General features: G+C 42.0%; 1 protein-coding gene across 2 annotated transcripts in view; it reads left to right on the top strand.

Moving 5' to 3' along the window:
• The window catches only part of RB1 (RB transcriptional corepressor 1), a 3,440,561-nt gene that overhangs the window by 1,577,227 nt on the left and 1,840,974 nt on the right, over positions 1-22,360 (top strand). The window lies entirely within an intron of this gene.

Genomic DNA, 22,360 nt, shown 5'->3' with positions numbered 1-22,360 from the left:
GCCCAGGCCACATGCTCAGGCCTCTATGCCTAAAAAACAAATGATAAGAATGGCTGAACATCTTATAACTCTAATCAGGGGAAGCCAACTTCCCTCTTCTCAGAGGCCTAGGACTCAAGTTGATTATGAATTTTCTGATCAGGATTCTGTTTCTGATTCTTCTGATGATCTGGATTTGCCCTTATCTACTTATGAAGATCCTGATGCAGAGGACTCCATTCCATCTGCTTTCCCTCCTGAGGATTTTTCTTTTTGGGGAAACCTTACATATACTCTAAGGGAGCATTTCCACTGGGAAAGCCAGGATTTTTCTGATTCAAAAAAGAGGCTTGGGGATTTCCTTCTCATACCTCAGCATAGGCCTTTAGGTATTCCTCCTGTACTAGACATTGTTGATGATGCTTTTTTGGAATCTAGTTTGGCCCCTGATCTGACAGATACTACCAGGTCCCCGAGTCCCACAAGTTCCTCTTTAAAAATCCTATTGCAGATCCAGAGACTATTTCACAGGGGCCCAAGGGCATTAAGGTTTCTACTGCTAAAAATCCTACCCCTTCTGATAGAGACTCCAGGGTGCTGGATCGATGGGGGGGTAAGAAGGTTTACACTTCTGCAACCTTGGCCATTAGGGCTTTAAACTGCCAGTTTCATAAGTTAAAGTATTAGCAACATGTTATTGGGCTGCTTAAACAGAAATTGATGTTGATTCCTGACTGTGTAGAAAATAAAGAATTACAGGATTTAATGCATTCTGCTGAACAAGTTGGAAAACATACTTTGCAATGTGGTTTTGATTCATTAGAGGCCTCTTGCAGGGCTGCTGTTAGTAGGTCTGTGCTCAGAAGGCATGCTTGGCTTAAGGAGCAATCTTTGCCTAAAGCTAAATTGTTGGATGCTCCTTTAAATCAGGACCGCCTGTTTGGCAACAAGGCTGAGGAAGTTCTTAAAAAGATGGAAGATAAAGCTAAATCTATGCAAACTGTTAAAAGATTTTTTACAAGTTCATCCTCCTACATTTAGTAGGCACTGGCCCTCTAAGAATTGGTCCTTTCCAGCTCCTTCCAGGTCTTCTCAAGCCAAACCCAAAACACACACAGCAAAAACCCCAGGTTTCAGTCCCAGGGGACACTCAGAACTAAGCAGTGGGGGGCCTCCACTTCCAAATCTGGGAATAAGACTCCCCGCTATGGTAAACTGTCTCAATTACTTCCTTTTAAAATTTCCAAGCACTTATCAACTGACTGCCCCTTTGGGGGTAAAGATTGCTCTTCATGCAAAGAATTGGGAACTCATTACCCAGGACAGATAGGTTTTAAATAGTGTCCCAGGGATACAGATTTCACTTCCACACGTTGCCAACACCAATCGGGTGGCTGGACCTACCCCCAAATCAGCGGGCAGAGGCCCAAAAACAAGTACCTTCTCTCTTAAGCATGGAGGCTATTCAACTGGTACCAGAAGTGGAAAAGGGACAAGTTTCTACTCAAGACTTTTCCTGGTACCCAGAAAAGACAATTCATGGTGTCCTGTCCTGGACCTGTCTACTCTAAACACCTTTTTGGAGATTCCAAATTTCAAGATGCTGACTCTTCACCAATTACTTCCTATGCTAGGCAAAGATGCCTGGTTGACAACACTAGATTTAAAAGAAGCATACCTGCACATCCCAATCAGGGAATCTTTCAGAAGATACCTACGCTTCAAAGCAGGCTACACGCACTATCAGTTCTCTCCACTGCCCTTTGGCTTATCTACTGCACCCAGGGTATTCACAAAGTGCCTAGCTCCAATTTTTGCATTTTGCAGACAAAGAAATATTAAAATTTACCCATATCTGGACGATTGTCTAATTCAGGCAGAAAGCCAGAACATACTTTTTGAATCATCTGGCCTTTGTACAAAGGGTTCTAACTTGTCTGGGGTACACCATAAATGAAAAGAAATCACACCTGGTACCCTGTCAACAAATTATATTTCTAGGAGCAAGCTTGAATACAACTTCCCAGATGGCTTACCTCATGCCAGAGAAGCAAATTCATTTGACAACCTACTTCAAACAAGTGGCCACAAAAACCCTGCTATTTGCAAGACAAATACTGCAGGCCTTTGGGTTCATGGTCTCCTGCATTCTTCTAATTCCATATGAGGAAACTACAGTGGTATCTAAAAAGCCTATGGTGTCAACATTCTCAAGACCTAGAAACAATTATTCCTATCATACCTTGCCTACGCCTAGAGTTTCTTTGGTGGGAAGAGGCCTTCCACCAAAACAAGGGATTACCTTTCACACCACCCCCTGCCTCCCAAACCCTAACAACAGATGCTTCAGACTATGCATGGGGGGGCTCACCTGGCAGGGAAGTGCATTCAGGGCAAATGGAACCCAAGTCAAATGCACCTGCATATCAATCAAAAAGATATGTTAGCTGTACAGAATGCTCTGACAGCCTTCAAGGACCACATTCTTCCAGGACAACTAATGGTAAAGATGGACAACACCACTGTTATGTGGTACATAAACAAGCAGTGGGGTACACATTCTTACCCCCTCTGCAGACTAGCCATGGCATTGTGGAACACAGCCTTGAGCTACCAAGTGCACCTACAAGCTTAATTCCTGCCAGGAAAATTAAATACACTGGCAGACGGACTAATCAGAAACCTCACGGACCCACACAAGGGGAAACTTGAACCAAGGATTTTCAACATGTTGACAAGCAAATGGGGGAGCCCAGATATATACCTCTCCCAGAACTACCAGTTGGACATATTTTGCACAAGGACTCCCCACAAACAAGCCTGGAAAGTGGATGCTCTGTCCTTCAGCAAGAAATACCTATCAGTCTATGCCCGCCCCCCCGCCTCTGTTCTCCAAAGTGCTACTAAAATCAAACAGGACAAACCAAGGATGATTTTGATTGCTCCAGACTGGCCTCGCCAACACTGGTACCCCCTCCTGCGCAGTGTGTCATGGTTATCTCCATGGTACCTGACTCAGACTCGCAGTGTGTCATGGTTATCTCCATGGTACCTGCCTCAGACTCCTTCCCTGCTGTCTCAACAGGAGAACCAGATTCTGCACCCTCAGCTTCTAGCACTGAACCTTGCAGCCTGGCCAATTACTTAATCTCTCCTTTACCATCCCTCAGCAAACCTGTGATGTATATCATTTTAGAGGCAAGGAGGCCTAGTACTAGAAAATCTTATGCTGAAAAATGGAAAAGATACTGTGCCTGGAACCAATCTCAAGGGATGAGCACAGCAGCGCCCAGTTTACCTCAGATTTTACAATACTTAACTGAGATGCTTCACAAGGGCCTGTCTTTTTCCTCCATTAAAATCCACGCCTCAGCCATTTCAGCTAATTATAACACAGAACCTCCCCTCTTCTCTCATCCACTGCTCAAGCAGTTCCTCAGAAGGGCGAAAAATTTGAGACCACCCAGGAGAACTGCAACCCCAGCCTGGGATCTTAACTTTGTCTTGGAGAAACTCACTCTACCTCCTTTCGAGCCAGCTGCTACTGCAGACTTAAAATTTCTTTCTTGGAAAACCGCTTTCCTTTTAGCAATTACTTCAGCTAGAAGGGTATCTGAAATTACAGGCCCTTATGGCAGTGGAGCCTTTCATAATCTTTCATGCAGACAGGGTGTTCCTCAGAACCAGTCCATCTTTCATGCCCAAGGTGGTATCCAGTGTGGCTCTTAATCAGTCCATTCATTTGCCAACCTTCTTTCCCAAGCCACAGAATAAAGGGGAATGGATACTGCATTCCTTAGATGTGCACAGACAACTTAGATTTTACTTGGACAGGACTAAACCTCAAAGGAAATCTAAACAACTGCTGGTGGCATTTGCTGCAGGGGCAGAGGGGTTTGCTATTTCAAAGCAAACCATTTCTAAATGGATAAGCCATTGCATTAATTTCTGCTGTAAGCACCATGGAAAACCTATCCCCCAGGGGATCAGACCTCACTCCACCAGGTCTGCATCTACCTCTACAGCATTTCTCAGAGGCGTCCCTACCAGGGACACTCTAGACGCTGCTCCCTGGAGTTCTGTACATACTTTCACAAAGCATTATCATTTGCCAATTTTCTCTAAATCCAGAGCTGGCTTTGCCACTGCAGTCTTGCAGGGCCTTATAGCTGGCCCTAATGCTATCTAAATTCCTCCTCCCAACCATAGCTTTGGGAATCTACCCAAATGTAATGACTGCAATAGTGAAACACGAAGAATATAGTACAGTTGTGCACACTTACCATAAATGTAGATGTTCGAGTGTATTCACTGTTGCAGTCCTGGTTACCCTCCCTCCAGCCCCCTAACTTCTTTTGACTGTACCTCTACTTTCCTTTACTATGCTTAAAAGCCTTTTTGGTGTATTTGCTTTTTTTTGGAGGTATATCTTTGTACTTTTATATTTAATTGCTTCCCATTAGGGGGGCACCTGACATCTGGGGCAAGAAAAACTGATGTAATGGCGTTGGCTGCATGTTTTATACCCCTGACGACCTGACGTCATGGAAGAAGGGACAGCAACCGACGCAGGACCCAAGACTTTGTTAATCAGGCCGACTGAGGGCTACCTGCAAGCAGATAACCCAAATGTAATGACTGCAACAGTGAGTACACTCAAAAATCTACATTTATGGTAAGTGTACACAACTGTGCTTTTCATGTCCCAGTCCTTAAACAAGAGAGAGAGAGAGAGAGAGAATGTTGCATTTGCCCATTGTGCCTAGGCAGCTTTGGTGTTATGCAGCAAGGACAAATTATCTCAGTCTCTCCACCTTTTTTGTATCCTTCATGCCAAGCAAACAGGATATGATAATCTTCAAGCAGATATTGCATAAATGTCTTCTTATTTGCATTATTTCTGTTATCAGAAAAATGGAAAAACACTAGTGAGACCTTTAGGAGCCCACTTTACAAAGGCAACAGATTTCTCTAGAAATGTATTAGCCAAAAGTATCTCTGAAGCAACCACATGGATAATGGTGTGCACCTTTTCTAGGTATCACAGGCTAGATTTTCTTATAATTTACTGTTAAAATGACATTTGTGTCCAGGAGGAGAGCTGGATTCACTTCTTTAGACCTGCTTTAATTTTCTTCCTATTGATAAGGAAGTGTGCTGTTGTTGTGTGCCTTAAAGTGAACGCATTAAATTTGCACTAGTGCAGTCACCATAAATGTTTAAGCAGTAGGATCACTGCTGTATTGTAAGCTCCCACCCACCTTACCCTGAGTAGTGGCAATTTCTCCACTGGTCTAAGTGGCTGGGAGGAGAAGGAATCATATGAAATCAAAAATCAAAACAAACATGGGAAAAAAATGGTCAGTGCTTGCATATTGATATTGATGTCACCTCCACGAGGTCTCAGAGGACTCTATGGCCTACTATTCCTAACATCTCTGGATACAAAATTAGCAAATTCATTAGTTCCTTAAGGAATTGGAAGATTGAGTACAGGGGAGTTGTTTACACTGTAACTGACTTCTTATCAAAAAGGAACTGAACGTAGCATGGACTGCTCCCCCTTTTAATCGTATGTTGAGCTTGACTAGAGGAGGTTCCCAGCTTCAGTCTTGAAACATCTGTAAAGCTCTGGATGTCCTTGCATAACTAATTCCCATGGATAAGGAATCATGTACTTCTGCGGTGGTGCAGTGGTAGCGTTGTTGCCTCACAGCAAGAGGTTCTCCCGTTCGATTCTCGGCTGGAGTGCGAGGAGTGCCATCTGTGTGGAGTCTGCATGTCCTCCCCGCGGTGGGTGGGCGTTTGAAAGACATGCATAAATGGGTGTGCCTTCATTGAAGGTTGAATGTCAAGCTGGCACCTTGGCGTTTGTGAAAATCTACTGCCAATTATTAGCGGACCGGAGTTCCGCTTTTGCGACCCCTAACCAGGGAAAGCCGAAAGACAACAACAACTACAGCAGTGATATGACTGCTCATATATTCTGATGTTACAGGAAGTGTACTGTCACAACTGCACTAGCCCTTCCTAATTTTCTTGTTTCTAACACCTTGTCTCTTCATTCAAAAAGCTCATTATCTGATACTGGAGCTAGACTTAAAACTGTAAAACATAAGAGTTTGACTAGTATATTTCATGTTACTAAAGTATCTTGTATGTTTGTATAAAAGTTCTTTGTAATAACAGGCCTTTTTGACACCAGGAATATTTTGAAAGTCAGTCGTAAAGATTAGGGTTTTTAGGAAAAGTACATTATTTATGGCTACAGTGGGTATCCCTAGTAATCGCAAGTCAAGTTTTCCTTTTCTCCCTACTCTCCACAGCTGACCATCAGCTGCCACCAACTCATACTACTATTGAACCTGCCTTAGCCTCACCTGGGCTTATCCTGATTGATGTCTAAGGCTGATGAGATGGAGGCCACCTGTGCAGCATCATATTGCTACCAGGGGTGCGCTAATGCCACTTCCTCTTGGTAACCGTGCTAGCACTAGATGCACATGCTCTCTTCCATGTATGTGCAAACTCTGACCTAGCAGTACATCTGCTTTACAGCATGGAGTTCACTAGGCTCGTAATGCTGTTAAATTGCAGCAAGCCTAGGCTTTTTCATAGTTTCATAGTTTAGTACTAGGCTGTCTGCCCTGGGGCATTTGTAAGCCTAGCCATAGTGATGTGGCCTTTGCCACCCCATGAAATGGTACAAAAATGTACAGAATAAATTTAGAATACTGTGCCTCTGTCTAGTAGTGACACAATGAAGGTCCCCTTATATAATAGAATTAGTTTACTGTGCCCCTGTCTAGCAGTGACACAGATGTGACCCCTGGGGTAAACTTACGATCTCCCATCCACTCATCAAGATTTCTCTTGAAGAGAGTCAGTGAGGGGCTCTGCCTAATATGAACTGGGATCTTGTTCCAAAGCATGGGAAGCCTCTGGGTTATGAATCTATCCCTCCAGCATGTCCTATTCATACTTGTGCCGAGGTTTAAGTCTTTAGCTCTCGTGGTCCTGATGGATTTAGATTTTTTGAGGTGGAGCATGTCCATCAGATCCTGATTGGACATGGCCTTGTATGTCAGGCAGAGATCACCTCTGAGCAGGCGGTATGCTACTGAATAGAGCTGAAGTTTCTTTAGTCTGGCAGAATAAGACATATGTTGGAGACCCTTGATCCTCTTGGTGAGGTACTTTTGTGGTCTCTCCAGCTGTTGCAAATGCCGGGTGAGGTACATACCAAATGCGGCATTGTACTCAATCATGAGTCTGATGAGGGAGGAGTATAGGGGTACAATGACATCCTTGGATCTGGATGTGAATCCTTTCATGATGAGGTGTGCAAGGTAGAATGTTTTTCTAACCACTTTGGCAATGTGGGTGTCAAATGAGAGGTCGCTATCGACTTGGGTCCCTAGGTCTCCGATTACTTTTTCCGTACTCAGTGGGTTGCTGTCTATGTGATAATTTGTGGGTACTTTGTTTTTCCCAAAGGGGATGACTATATATTTTTTGGCATTTAGTTTAAGACTGTGACTCCAGCACCAGTTGCCTGTTTCTGTGAGGCCTTTTTGTAGGATGTATGTGTCCATTGCTGTATCGACTATGGCGCCTAGTTTGCAGTCATCTGCGAACTTTGTCAGCCACAACCCTCCCATGTTTGCTTTAACATCTGAGAAATAAATGCCGAACAAGAGGGGTCCTAGGACAGATCCCTGTGGGACACCACTTGTGACTGGCTTTGAGTCTGACATTGCTCCAGCGATTTTAACTTTATGGGTTCTGTCCTTTAGCCAGTTTGCAACCCATCCAGTGACATAAGGGTTTACGTTTAAGCTGTTGAGCTTATCTATGATGCCTGAGTGGGGTATTGTGTCGAAGGCCTTAGCCAAGTCCAGGTAGGCTGTATGGACTGCTTTGCCCTCATCAATGGCTTTAGTGACTGTTTCGAAAAAGTCAACCAGGTTCAAAAGGCAGGATCTACCCTTTACAAAGCCGAACTGGGTGGGGTCAAGTGTCTGTAGGTCCCCTATGTCTCTGTTTATGAGTTCCATAATGATTCTTTCCATAGCTTTTCAGACCAGGCTGGTTAAGCTTATGGGGCGGTAGTTCCCAGGGTCTGTAGAGGTACCCCCTTTGTGGAGTGGGACCACTGTTGCTGTACACCAGTGTTCAGGTACATATCCTGTAGTAAGGCTAAGGTTAAATAGCATTTTTATGTACGGGTTTAGCTCCTCTTGGAGTTCACGTAGCACGCAATCCGGGATACCGTCAGGTCCCATTGATGCTGTGTTTTTAGCTTTGCTGAGGGCGGTTCTCACCTGGACATCTGAGATGACAGGGAGGTTACATTCAGCTGGGATAAGTATTTCTTCTTTTGGGGGTGAGGGAGGGGAGAAATTTGCACTGAACCTGTCTGCCAGAATGTGCTGGAGGAACAGAAATGGTGGGTTCTATACCCACACCAGGTGCTTGGATTAATTTTCCAATAATGACACTGCAATGCAGCATAAATCAGGTGCTGTACTCCTGAGTGTGCTGTCCTTCAGATGAGACATTAAAACAATGTCACATCTAATTGAGCTGGTTGTAGTTTAGGTTCATGTAAAATATCCTCGAGCAGTTATTGAAAAAATAGTAGTGGATGCTTCCTTATATCCTGTCAAAATTTTCCTTCATCTGTATGAGTACTATTTGACATCTTTCCTGGAAAGAGGACACTGGCCTGGTAGGAATAACTCAGTCAACAAACAATAAGTAAATAAAATGTAATAGATATGAATCTGAAAGTCAGAGCACTCAAGGTAGCAATCCCCCAAACATCATGCGTCTTCCTTTCTGATATGTCTTTGATCGTGGTGGCTTTAGATCTCAAATTTGCTTACTGGTACATACAATTTTACAGACTCTACTGAAGGTGACTTGTGCTTCTAGTGAGTCAAGAGAATCTCCATATCTGACTTTGGAGGCTTTCTGCAGTCTAGTTTAGCAAGATCTTTCTTACTGTCATCCCTACACACACACACACACACACACACACACACACACACACACATATGCAGTGTGGGGGCATGAGCTTCTTTTTTTAGCACACACCAGGCATCAAATGCAATCTGTTTATTATTGTATAATACTCCTAGGTCTATATTACGTTATCGAATACTAATGTATTCGAAAACGTAATAGTTGACCCATAAATGTTGAAGTCGTACAACGTTGACCATTTCAATGGAGATCTCCGTACATTGCGGAAATGGAAGTTTTCCATTGTCTGCTCTGTATGGCAATCTCTGAGTTGGTATATTTAAGTAGCGGGGGGTGCAGGGGGGCTTGCCCCCCTGCTTACAGTGTTGAAATTATTTGCTTGGGTGTGTTTTTGTAAATGTTTAAAGTTTTACGACTTTGACATTTATGGATCTGCTATTACGTTTTCGAAGACATTACTATTCAGTAACGTAATATAGACCCTACTCCTACAGAAATCAAATTGCATTAACCTCTGTCATGATTGTATTACCCATTGGATGATTCTAAAATCCAATTTCTGCTGTAAAGAACCTATTTTTTTCCTCTGTAAATTCTTTGTAGTTTTTGTAATTTTTTGTAACTGATGGCCTCTGCTTATCTCCATTCTTCTAGTAGCAAACACATAAAAACCCACTCGGGGCGCAAAACATGAAGAAGCCAGTTGTACTGGTGAAAGCGCTAAGTCGTTTATTTCATTGTGTATTAAAGGTGGTCAACTTCATCGTTCTTCTTGGAGCGTCCTCTGTGGTTCTAACTGTTGTTTTGTTATCTCCATTCTTTTCTGTGGCTTGCAGAGTTTAGATCAGGAGTCTGATGGCCATTATCATGTTGTTTACAACTGCAGTAGTATTAACTTTATAGTTGTATCCTGCCAAGGATTTAACAGCCGGGCAGCTTCCAAAGCTTCAGGATACCATCCACACACCCAAACTGTGTCAGGTAGTTTGAGCTGAGCTGACCAAAAGACAGGTTTGGGTACCAAGCCCTTCTGAACTTTACTGGTGCAGAAGAGTACCACCTCTAAAGCTTTCGAGGATCGAGGTTTGGCTTGGTACTGAACTGGATGGGAGACAGCAAATCCACCTGTAGGATGGCACCCTCGTCTGTCATGGACGAGGGTAGCCAGTGTTGATCACAGACCTGCTCTTTTCATAAGTGAAGTTCTTTGAACCTCCCCCCAAAACAACAAAAAAAAAACAAATGAGGATACTTGGAATGAGCTTGTAAAGGCTCTATAGTCGCTAGCCTAGTAGCCTCATATGAACCTTTGTCTAGCAGATAAGTTCCCTTTGGAGGAAAACTTCCATTTTCTAAATTTCTGTTTGTTTTTAAAATTATTTTAAAGCTAGGAGTTGTGTTTTAATGGACTGTCTAGTACTTGACAGTTGTGACTACTACCATTTTTTACAGCTCCTCTCTTGCCTCTGTATACCATTAGACTCTCTTTCATCCCCATCTACTCATTCTATACTATTTCCACACTATTTTGCTATCTAGCATTTTATGTGCCTAATCATTTACCCTATGTTGCTTCTTGACTGACACTCTATATCTGTACAAATCTTACCTGTCATTTATCTAAATTTATCCAATTCCATGTACTCTTGCTTCTGTTTACCATTCTTCTCCTTTGCCATTATACTGTATAATTTTCTTAATGTCTTATGTTTGTTTCTCTACTATGATTTGAAACTGTATTCATACAATTTATTCATATTTTGCTGATGTTCATCGTGTTTCCCTGTTGCAGTCATTACACTTGGGTTATCCTGCTGGCAGGCTACCCGCAGTCGGACTGAATTCCAAAGTCCTGGTCTGGCGTCGGTTGCTGTTGCCTCTTCCCTAACGCCAGTGCGCCAGGGGTATATAAGATGCAGCCAACGCCATTTTCTTCAGTCTTTATTGCCGCTCAGTGCCCGAAGCAAAAGCAGTTCGCAAGTGCCGGTCGGCCGACTCCTGAGATTTTTTAAATTTAATTTCAGATCCAAAGTCTTCAATAAAGCTAAGTACCCCGTTGGGGAAACATTTCCTTGCTTCAGACTGATGTCAGTAAAAGTTAACAATTCTATTTCTTGTGGGAAGCAAATACCTCATAAGGATTTTCACTCTTACTGTATTCCTTGCCTAGGCCCTGACCACAACGTTGCTAGTTGTTGGTTTTGTGCTAGATTCAATCAATGCACTGTTAAGCGTCAGTTTGATTTTGCCTTACATTACTTTGGCCGAAGGTTTAACTATATAATGCCATCAGAACAACTGACGACTGGAGTTCATAAAAAGCAACAAGGACAAAGAAAAGGACAGACATCCGAGGTCCAAAACCGACGACGAAGCCTCTTCTAGGTCAGTCGCCGGTTCACAGTGAGGTGCTTTCGCAGCCCCTGACACCCACTACCTCAGAGCCACAGGCCACCTCCGACTCCCACATGGAGACAACCAGGCCTCTGGGAACTCAAGGTATTGGGCCTACGGAAACTTTTCCCTCAGATGGGTCTGGAGCCACTGAGCAGGCATCGGCTTCTGAGGGTGTTTTCAGACCTACACAGCATACTATCAAGACCACTTCAGCAGCCAAGGCAAAGTCTAAAACACTATCAAAGACAAAGAAACAAGTACAGCACTCTCCTGGACAGTCATCCATGCCAAAGAAACAGATGCTTAAAATGGCCGAGGACCTAATTACTCTGATCAGGGGTTCCCATCCCCCTCCTGATAAAAGGCCCAGGCAAGTCCCTGACTATGACTCCTCTGACCAGGTTTCTATTTCCTCTGATTCCTCTTAAGAACAGGGATATTCTCTCCCTCCTTATGAGGACTCTGATGCTGAAGAATCAATCCCTTCAGCCTCTCCTCCTGAGGATTACTCTTTTGGGGAAACCTTGCACACCATGAGGGAGCATTTCCATTGGGAGAGTCAGGATTATTCAGAATCCAAGAAAAGGCTCAGAGACTTTCTTTTACTGCCTCAGCACAGGCCCCTTGCAATACCCCCTGTACTAGATATTGTTGATGATGTTTTTTCTGAATCCAATTTGTCTCCTGATTCTTTACCCCCTGCACCAGGTCTCTTTTTTGGAGGCTGAGTGGCCCTGTCTGGGTGAGATTGGGATCCCCTAATTAAAGAGATGAGATCCTCTGCCAAAGTAAGCATTTGTGCACTGGAACTGGGCCTGTGTGAGGGGGGCTCAACAGGCACTGATTTAGCAGTTTTGGCTGCTTTAGCCCTGGCAAAGGCCTTAATAGACATGGCTGCTGGAGGCCTAGCAGCACCACGTGCTAGGGTAGAGACATCCAAAGGGATGTCTGATAATTCAATAGGAACCACATTAGTAGGCAAAACTTCAGAGGCCGATTCAAGTAGGGTAGCAGGAGCCTCGGTAGTAGTCATGGATTCGGCTGAAGATTGACCGCTTGCTCGTTTCGCCGAAACCGAGACACTCATGGTTTGCTTAACCGTGCTTTCGGCCAAACCGGACCGCGAGTGTCGGTCTTTTTCTTGCTTTTTAACAATTTGAGTAGTCGGAGGATCCGACGGCATAATGTACGCAAAATCTGAGCCGAAAACTGTTCAGCAACTCCGACCTTCGCCTAAGCCGTGCCGGTTGAAGGAAGCACAGGCTAAACAGGCTGCTACTTCCGTGGTCTGGGCCTAAACAAGGTAGGCAGTACGAAAGTGGAAATCCTTATGAGGTATTTGTTTCCCACAAGTTAAACAATTATTTACTTTTTCTGACATCGGCTGAGGCAAGAAAGAGTCACGGGTACTTAGCTTTAGAAGTCTTCAAGTAGTATTCGGTAGTAGTAATCTCTGGATCTGACCGACCGGCACATTATGTACAGCTTCTTCTTGGGGCCACCTGCCTGCAAGAAAGACTGAAGAAAATGGCGTCGGCTGATGCCTTTATACCCAAAGACCAGGAGAGATGACGTCGGGTGAAGTGCGACACCAGCCGAGGCCAGACCCAGACTTTGGAATCCGCCGACAAGGGCTGCCTGACGACAGGACAACCCATTTGTTATGACTGCAGATGCTATCCTGTTCGGACATCTACATTTATGGTAGGTACAAAACTGTACTTTATATTTGTCCTTGGTTATTTTACTTGTTTTCACTGAAAATATGCTCTTAATTGGTCCAGTGGACTATCCTGGTAACTAAACTGCAAATGAATAAAGGAGAGCTCTTTTTTCCTGTCCATTTAAAAGTTGTGAAAAGTAACTGAAAAACTTTTTTCTGTTGAGTAATTGTGTTTATATTACTTATGGGGGACTGGCAAAGTGTTTTAAAGTGTTTTCTGTGAAAAAAGGGATTTTTAAAGACCTATAGTTTTTACCAGCATTTGTTGCTTGTCTTCCCTGCAAGGAGGCACCATTTTTGACTTAACCATAGAACAAAGTAGCAATCCCACATTCGGACCTTTTTCTAGCCACAAAAAGAAAAAGTTAAGCAAACAGCCTTTGCCACCACAGCAGGCTAGCAATTTGCTTCAGCCTCAGGTGGTGACTCTGCTGTGGCCATTAGTTGTATATCAGACCACTCATCTTACTCCAAATCCCTCTAGTGTAGCACTTACAGCCACTATGACTGGGGATTAGCCACATCTTCTGCAGCTGTTGGGGTCTCATCAGTGGACGAGAGAGAGACGCTCTTGTTAGTCCTGGGAGAGTGAACAGGGTATGCCTCCCTATTGTGTTAGAATGCTGTGCCCATCCCTAGGAAAGCTGCTGCCGCTGCCATTAATAACATGGTTGAACCCATTTTTCATGTCAAAAAGAAACCAAAAACTAGGCATGTTGCTCCTACTTCTCAAATTTCCTTAGATAGGATTAGTTTACTGGGTCTGGATCAGGGTTTAATTTAGGCTGTAGATCCTTCTTGTTAAAGTAGTTACTAGTAAAAGAAAGAGGGAGATACCGCTTTTCCTGAATAGATTCAAGATTCTGAATCTGAACAGGAGGACAAAGGGACAGATACAGGATTTTCTCCTCAGATTTCTGATTCAGACTCAGAGGAGAGCTTAGTTTCTGATTCTTCCTGTGAGGGTTTCTCTCTTTCTGAGATTATTTCCAGAATGTGTCAGTGTTTTCAATGGGGGGGAACACAGGTTTCTCAGTCCCACAGAAAATACTACGAGTTGTTACAGAAGGAATTTATAGAACCTGAATCCATTCCTCCTGTTCTGTCTGCTTTTAGAGGACATGTTACTTCATGCAATTTTCCCGATAGTCCTAAAATGGCAGATAGGATGTATAAAATTCCTCAGTCTTTTCATTTTTTATACACAATTCCCAAACATGACCCAGCAACTCTAGCTTTAGTTGATCCCACTGCTGCTAAACCTTTAGTTAATTCCAATCCTACTCTTTCTGATAATGATGGGAAGAATTTTGATAAATACAAGAAAGTGTATACTTCTGTGACTTTGATTTTCAGAATTTTGAATTGTTGGACTGATGTGTTAAGGCTTGTTTTGGCAAATTGTGCAAGTATGAGAAATGTTTCTTGCTGTTTCTTCTTTTGAGGAAAATTCTGTTTTAAATAATGTAGTTTCTTCAATTGCATTCTTTAAAGTATGTGCATGATGCTTCAAGGTTTGCCTGGCTGCATTCACAGAACACCCCAGTTGAAACAAATGGGTTTTAAAATTCCCCTTTGGATAGATATTTAGTTTTTGGCCACTCTGCTGCAGAGATGATCAAAAAGTGTGATGGAAGGGGCACACTGATTCAGGGAATCTCTAAGGTTTTCCGTCTCTCCTTTTCCATATTTTCTAAAGGATTCTTTAACTCTTAATTCAATTTTGGCAAAAAGTCTCAACAAAATACAGGTACACAGGCATTTAACAAGAAAATGACAAGGGGTTGCAAAAAGAAGCCTTGAACTTCCCAAAAAACCAAGGACTGTCCAAGAGACTTTGTGATCCCCTCCCACCCTGGCCCCTTTTTACTTCCAGAAAGTCTGAATCACCATTTTTTTTCTCTTTGGCAAGAAATAGTCCCAGATAATTGGGTTCTGAAGATCAGTCATCTCTTTTACAGATGGCAGTGGTAGGAAATTCCTCCTTTCCAGGGGGTCATTCCTCATCTTCCACATCAGACTCTTTTGTTTCCACTGGTTCTTCATTACATGCTGTCCTAAGGAGTGATGGAACCAGTCCGCCATTCCCAGGTGGGGAAGGGTTTTTATTTAAGGATGTTCTTGGTGACAAAAAAAAAAAAAGAAAATGCTTGTTGACCAGTTCTGGATCTTTCTTTTCTAAACCCGTTTGTGATAGTGTCCAAATTCAAAGTAATATCACTTCAAAACCTGTTACCCCCTCTACCTCTTTCAAGTTTCCTGGTGGCACTAAACTTAAATTATGCTTATCATCACATACGTATTCATCCAGACTTAAGACATTTTTTAATATGTTTTCAAAATCTTCTCAGTTCTCTGCCCGTACCCCTTGGACTGTCCACTTTACCATGAGTGTTCACAAAGTGTGTGTGTGTTTCACTGTTGCAGTCATTACATTTGGGTTATCTGCTTGCAGTAGCCTTCAGTTGGCCTGATTGTCAAAATCTTAAGTCCTGCATCGGTTGCTGTCTCGTCTTCCATGATGTCAGGTCGTCAGGGGTATAAAGAATGCAGCTGATGCCATTACATCAGTCTTTCTTGCCGTGCGTTGCCCAAAGCAGAAGCAGTTCGCAAGTGCCGGTTGGCTGACTCCTGAAATTTTTGTTTTAGAGTTTCAAAACCGAAGTCTTCAACTAAAGCTAAGTACCCTGTTGGGGAAACTTTTTCTTGCTCCTTATCGATGTCAGTAAAAGTTAATAATTGCATTTCTTGTGGAAAGCAAATACCTCATAAAGATTTTAATTCGTACTGTATTCCTTGCCTAGGCCCTGACCACGACTTACCTCACTTTTGGTTTTGTGCCTTAATTAACCAACGAACTATCCGTCATCTGTATATTTACACTTCTAAATAGTTAGGTTCTCTGTTCAATTATCCAGATATGTCGTCGGTAAGCCATCTGACTACCAGCATTCCGAAAACAGACAAAGATAAAGACAGAAACAGGCCGGCTAGGTCCAAAGCTACCTGCAGTGCTTCTCTTAAGCCAGTCGCCAGTTCGCCGGTACTCAGTAAGATGCTTCCGCAGCCCCAGCTTCCCGCTACTTCTGCTTCGCAGGCCTCTACTGAGATCCATTTTATATATATATATATATATATATATATATATATATATATATATATATATATATATTTAATTGCTTCCCATTAGGGGGGCACCTGACATCTGGGGCAAGAAAAACTGATGTAATGGTGTCGGCTGCATGCTTTATACCCCTGACGACCTGACGTCATGGAAGATGAGACAGCAACTGACGCAGGACCCAAGACTTTGTTAATCAGGCTGACTGAAGGCTACTGCAAGCAGATAACCCAAATGTGATGACTGCAACAGTGAATACACTCGAACATCTACATTTATTTTAAGTGTACACAGCTGTACTTTATAGCTCATTGCAGGCTACAGGTTATCCACATTTTTCTATACTTAGATGACTTGTTTATCTTTGCAGAGTATTTTACAAAGTGTCAGAGATCTCTCTCTGGGTAAGAGATCTCTTACACAAGCTAGAATTTCAAGAGAACATTCAAGAGTCATTCTTGACTCCTTCACACAGGATTGTGTTCTGGATGTCAGCTAGTCACCTCAATTCAAGAGCTTTTCTTCCACAAGAAAAAAATAAGTCTGTAGACCTATTTCTAAGGTTTTCCATTCAAACTTCTGTCATTGCATGGGAGTACCTCAAGATTTCGGGTTTCATGGCTTCTGTGATTCTTATGATACACCTGGCAAGACTCCACATGAGAGAGATATAGTAGTATCTTTAGTCTCTTTGGTCCCAGCACCAACAACCTTTGTATTTTCAAATCCTAGTGCTGGGATTTATTAAAAGAGAAATGATTTAGTGGAGACAACAGATATCATGAAATCCAGGTCTCCCCTTCTTCCCTGTTCCAAGAAGTCAGTCACCACAGACACCTCAGACTTTGCTTGGGGAGCAGTTTCAGGAGGGATAGAGGTGCAGGATGTATGGGACACTGAAGACAGATGCAAGCACATAAATATCAGAGATCCTTGCACTGATCAAGACACTCAACTGTGAATCATCTTTGGCCCTTGGGACCTATTCAAGTTGTTACAGAAAATACCATGGTCATGTGGGTCATCAGCTGGGGAACCAGATCGTACTCCCTTTCAGACTAGTCATATTAGCTTGGGATATAACTTCACAGCACACTCTTACTATACAGGGATCTTATATTTCATCAGAACAAAATTCTATGGCAGATAGGCTGAGCCAGAACCAGGGCAGACCCTCACAAATGAAAATTAGATCAGGGGGTCTTCCAAGATTTAATCCATCTGTTGCCTCTTCTCTGAACTATCAACTGGCAAGATTCTATTCCAGGACTCCATACAAGGCCTGAGATGCCTTTTCCTTTGACACAGGAATGTCTCTGAACTATCAACTGGCAAGATTCTATTCCAGGACTCCATACAAGGCCTGAGATGCCTTTTCTTTTCCTTGAACAGGAATGTCCCTGTATGTTTTTCAACTCTTTCCACTTATATCCAGGGTGCTTCTGAAGATTCAGAAGTAATCCACCAAGATCATTGTGGTGACTCTCTTATGGCCTTGGCGGCCATGGTTCTCCCTTCTTTTTGAAATGACTAGGGGCAAGTACCACAAGCTTCTTCACAAATTTGATCTACTCATGCAAGAACAGGAGTGTTTAATGCACCCCAGCATCAGTCAACTTCAGCTGACTGCCTGGATGATAGGTTCTTAATTCCTTTTAGGCACCTGTTTACTGAGAATGTGCAGCAGTTGCTAATGCAGGTTAGAAAACCTGTTACTAGAGAATCGTATATTAGTGGAAAAGATTTTGTAATTGCTGCCAACAGTATAGCCATCATCCATTCAAGGCTAGGTGTTCTCTGGTTTTACAGTATTTGTGCGAGTTGCTATCCTATGATATTTCTTATTCCTCTCAAGGTTCATTTATTGGTCATTTCGGTGCGTCTGCCCATGGGTCCTCCTCTTTCAAATTAGTTTAATGTCAAAATGTTCTTGCAAGGGGTTTTACACAATAGGCCAACAAGCAAACTGATGGTCCCTGCTTGGAATCTTAATTTTGTGTTACAGAATATAACACTTGCTTAATTTGTATTAGCTAACCTGGGTGACTTGAGGTTCTTAGTATGGAAAACTGTTTTGCTAATTGCTTTGAACTCTGCAAGAGGAATATCTGAGTTGCAAGCTCTTATGGTGAGCCAACCCTATCTTTTAGAGCTAATTTTCTTTTATGCCTAAAGTGGTATCTGGGTTTCCTTTAAGCCAAAATCCCCATTTGCTTTCCTAAATGTAAAAATGAGGGAGAATGGCAACTCCTATACTTTGGATGTCCACAGATAACTCGGTTACTTTCTTGGCAGAGCTAAATCTTACAAATCTTTGCATCAGTTTTCATTTCTTGTGAAAGTAAGATGAAGGGGCAACCTGTGTCAAAACAGACTATTTCAAAATAATTGTCTAAGGCTATTACCTTTTGTTTTACTCACCATAACAAAAACTGTTCCAGGTGGGGTCAAGACCCACTCTACCAGGGTCTTGGCTTCATCTACAGCTTTTTTGAAAGGGTTGGATTCTAGAAGTAGTCTAGAAGCTACTGCTTGGTCCGCTGTATATATTTTTACAAAGCACTATAAGCTTGATTCCTTCTCTAGGTCCAGGTCAAGCTTTGTTAGGACCAAATTCTGGAGCTCCTGGACTCTTCTCTGTCCCAAATGTAATAAGCTAATGCAATCAACCCATATAGCTAAGGCTACTGCAGCAGTGATCACTATGGTGAATATAGTACAGTTGTCTAAGTACACTAACTATAGCAGTAGATGTTCAAATGAGAACTGCTGCAGCAGCCACTCCCTCCATCCCCCTTGTTTTTTCGGTGTGTTTTTTATTCCAGGTTGTGGACATTTATTTATTTTTGTTCCTAGCACTGTCCTCTCAGGGTTCACTCTCTCTCTCTCTCTTAGCATGACAGCTCTGAAGGGTCTGGTGCCCAAACTTGTCTTTTAGTCATCTCAACTCACGCTGCCTGAATGTTTGGCACATGAAAGGTGTCTTGAAGCTTTGGAAGCTGTCAGACTGTAACATCCTTGGCAGGATATAATCCATATAGCTATGGCTATTGCAGCAGTGATCATTTAAACATCTACTGTTATGGTAAGTTTATTTACATGACTTTAGCTTCTTCACTCCACTGATTTCAGGATCTTATGTTTAAAAGACTTGTCTGTGGTGCACCAAGGGGGGACATTGCCACAGTTAAATGTTTGTACAGGTGTAAGGCTAAGTATGACTTTTGTTCTGGACATTGCTAAATAAGTGCATTATTAGCACAAATCTTTACCATGCATCTTTCAAATTTTTAACGTTTTTTTTTCTTCTTTTAATGCATTTGGCTGTTATATTGCTCAAACTTTTATACCACTTCAGTTTCCCATGCACTTTGGTTCTTTGGCAACCACCAAGCTTTATGCTGTTATCATTTGTCTGTGGTGAATACTTTAAATCTAATCGTATGATGTGTTCTGCTCAGTATTTTCCAAAAAATCATTGTCATGGCCCACATGTGAACTTTGGAATGGTCTCCTAACCCACACTGTGTAAACCAAAATTAAATATTTGTGAGTGGAAATGTCTAGATGGAAAGCCCCATATGTAGTAGAATGTAAGGGAGAAAAGCTTCAAGACCTGTTACAGGCATGGAGAATGAATGTTAATTGCATGTGAAAGCATAGTATGCAGGAAGTTATGCACAACATCATCGGTATAAAGAGGAATGATTGACCTGGTATATGCATGCATTATAATCATGTAGTGAGTGGTAAGACCAGTACCAAATGTTCCAGACACACCTAGTTCAGTGAGTAATAAGGGACTTGCATTGATTTTCAGGTATCTTCAGTTGCAGGAATGTTTTCTAGCTATGATTTTCTGCCTTCCTGCCTAAAGTACTAAGGTTTTGTGCAGCATGTGCCCCTCTTTATTATAATTAAATGGAAGACTGCTAATAGTTTATTGTATCCCTCTGCAGTCAGAACTTGTTTTCCCAGTCCCAAGCCAGCATTATTACAAAAGCAAAAAGTAATCATTAAGCCACAGTTTAACAATATCCCAGACACAAGCAAATTCTTCAGCGGATTATTGTCTGGGTTAGTCTTTGACTAAAACTACATTGTTACTGAGATGCATCCCTTCCCAGGACTAACACAAGGTATTACAGATGTGTTTACGAGTACATATTATTGTACCTTTCAAAAGTTGATACCTGTAGTACCTGTGTTATAGCCATCCCTTTGTTTTTTTTTTTCAATAAACATCTTTATTAAAGTATCAGGTATGACGTAGGCAATCTTGCATTTATATAAGTGAAAAGCAAACTACACTGACACCACCTTAGTTGCAAACATTGTACATCGCAGACGCCATTGAAACAACTGTAGTTGCAAACATTATAGATCACTTGTAATCTATCCGGTCACTGTCAGTTAAGCGTTATATGGCTCATTCAAATCCTGCATCTTAAACCACATTCCCTCTCTGCATATATTGTTCCCACAGTTCCCATTTTTTTCCTATGTAGTTTTCTTCTTCCCTTTTCTAAAGATCTGAATTCCAGTTGTTTTATCTCTGTCACCCCTATCGGCAGAATCTCTTTTCTCCATTCTCGTGCTGGTTTAGTTCTTACAATACTCACTGCTATTTTATAAATATAATATTTTTGTATGATTTTTGTTCTCCTTAAGAGTCTGCATCCAAAATCCCAATGCCATCCCTTTGTTTTGAAAAGTTTGAGCCCTCAGAGTTTCTAAGCCACTGTATGCCTGCAGTTGTCTCCATCCATGCCATGCTGACTGCAACTCGGTGATAAATATTTATTTAAATGCTTATATAAGCACTGTACATAGCTAAATGAGCCCTATATACCAGCTGTTCAGATGGCAGTGTAAGTGTTTCATTTTCATTACTGGCTTTATTCTCTTTAGGTCACAGGGAAGTTTGTGTCTGTCCTGACACAAGCCTGCTCTTTAATGATTGCTTGAACTCTGTGATTATAATCAGCCCTTCTTTCCTGAGAGATTGAACCACAGCTTTAGAAGTTCCTATTATTTCACTTTTTTTTTTCTAGCATCAGCAGTTTTTTGGCAGTAATTCATGACTAAACCTACATCTGGTATGCTGTTTGTTCGTATGGTTTCATGTTAATGATAACGAACTGCAGCCATATCTAAAACTGCATTCTAGGTATTGATGCATGTACTTCCACTGGAGTGACCATGGCTCACGGACAGTAAGCATATTACCCACTGTTTGGGAGTATAGTTTTATAACTTGATTTTGTGCAAGCACCATTCTGTGTTTTAATTAAAAAAAAAAATGTTTGAAGGAGGTGTAGGTGACAAAGTACCTTCCACTAAAAACTTTGGATAAAATATTTCCTTTTAAAGTCATCTGCATTATTCAGTGTAGTATTATATAAACTAAAATTGCTGTACAAGATTTTCAACTTCATAGTTACCATTTTCATGATTCTTTCTAATGTTAGTTACTTGGGAGGTCGGTGACATCTTAGCAACCCCCACCTTTCAGTGTCTAGTACCACAGAAGCTGAGCTGCTGACACAGAAGCATTGCATTTATTTCTGTCATGAAAGATCTTGGTTCAGTAACTGAGCTGAGCTTACATGATGGTTTGACTTTTACAAAGGATACTAGTAGCTGATTGCTTACACTTTCCAGGGCAGTGGTAGAGAGACAAAGTCTGCTCTCTGTTTGCCTTGTGTGTAGTTGACAGGTTGTTGACCAATGGAGTGTAACCAACAGTTGTAGATTGCAAAGAATGTTGGTAGGACTGCAAGTGGAGAGATTACAAATAAAAGGTGTGGAAGAGTGTCACGACGTTCAACAGTATGTATGACCTTGTGTTGTATAAAATACACCTTACGCTAGAAGTAATGTAAGATAGTTTCTCCATAAAATGCAATAATTGCCTAATTGTTGGATATAATGTTGTAGCCTTCATTGCAGACCACAAACTACAGTTCCAGATTTAAGGGGTGGTGCATAGTGCCTGCAGAAAAGGGTTACAGAGCAAATAACTTGCCTTCATAGGTTGTTATAAGTGCACCCACTGCTGTCATTCAAACTGAGGGTCTCTGTCTTCTTCATAAAGTATTTTGATATTTGTTAACTAATTAAGTAGAGCTAAATATTGAAAAAAAATAATA

This window comes from Protopterus annectens, chromosome 5.part1, assembly GCF_019279795.1.
Source record: "Protopterus annectens isolate FY-2018-M chromosome 5.part1, PAN1.0, whole genome shotgun sequence".
NCBI lineage: Eukaryota > Metazoa > Chordata > Ceratodontiformes > Protopteridae > Protopterus > Protopterus annectens.
This window is presented reverse-complemented; position numbering and strand designations above follow the sequence as displayed.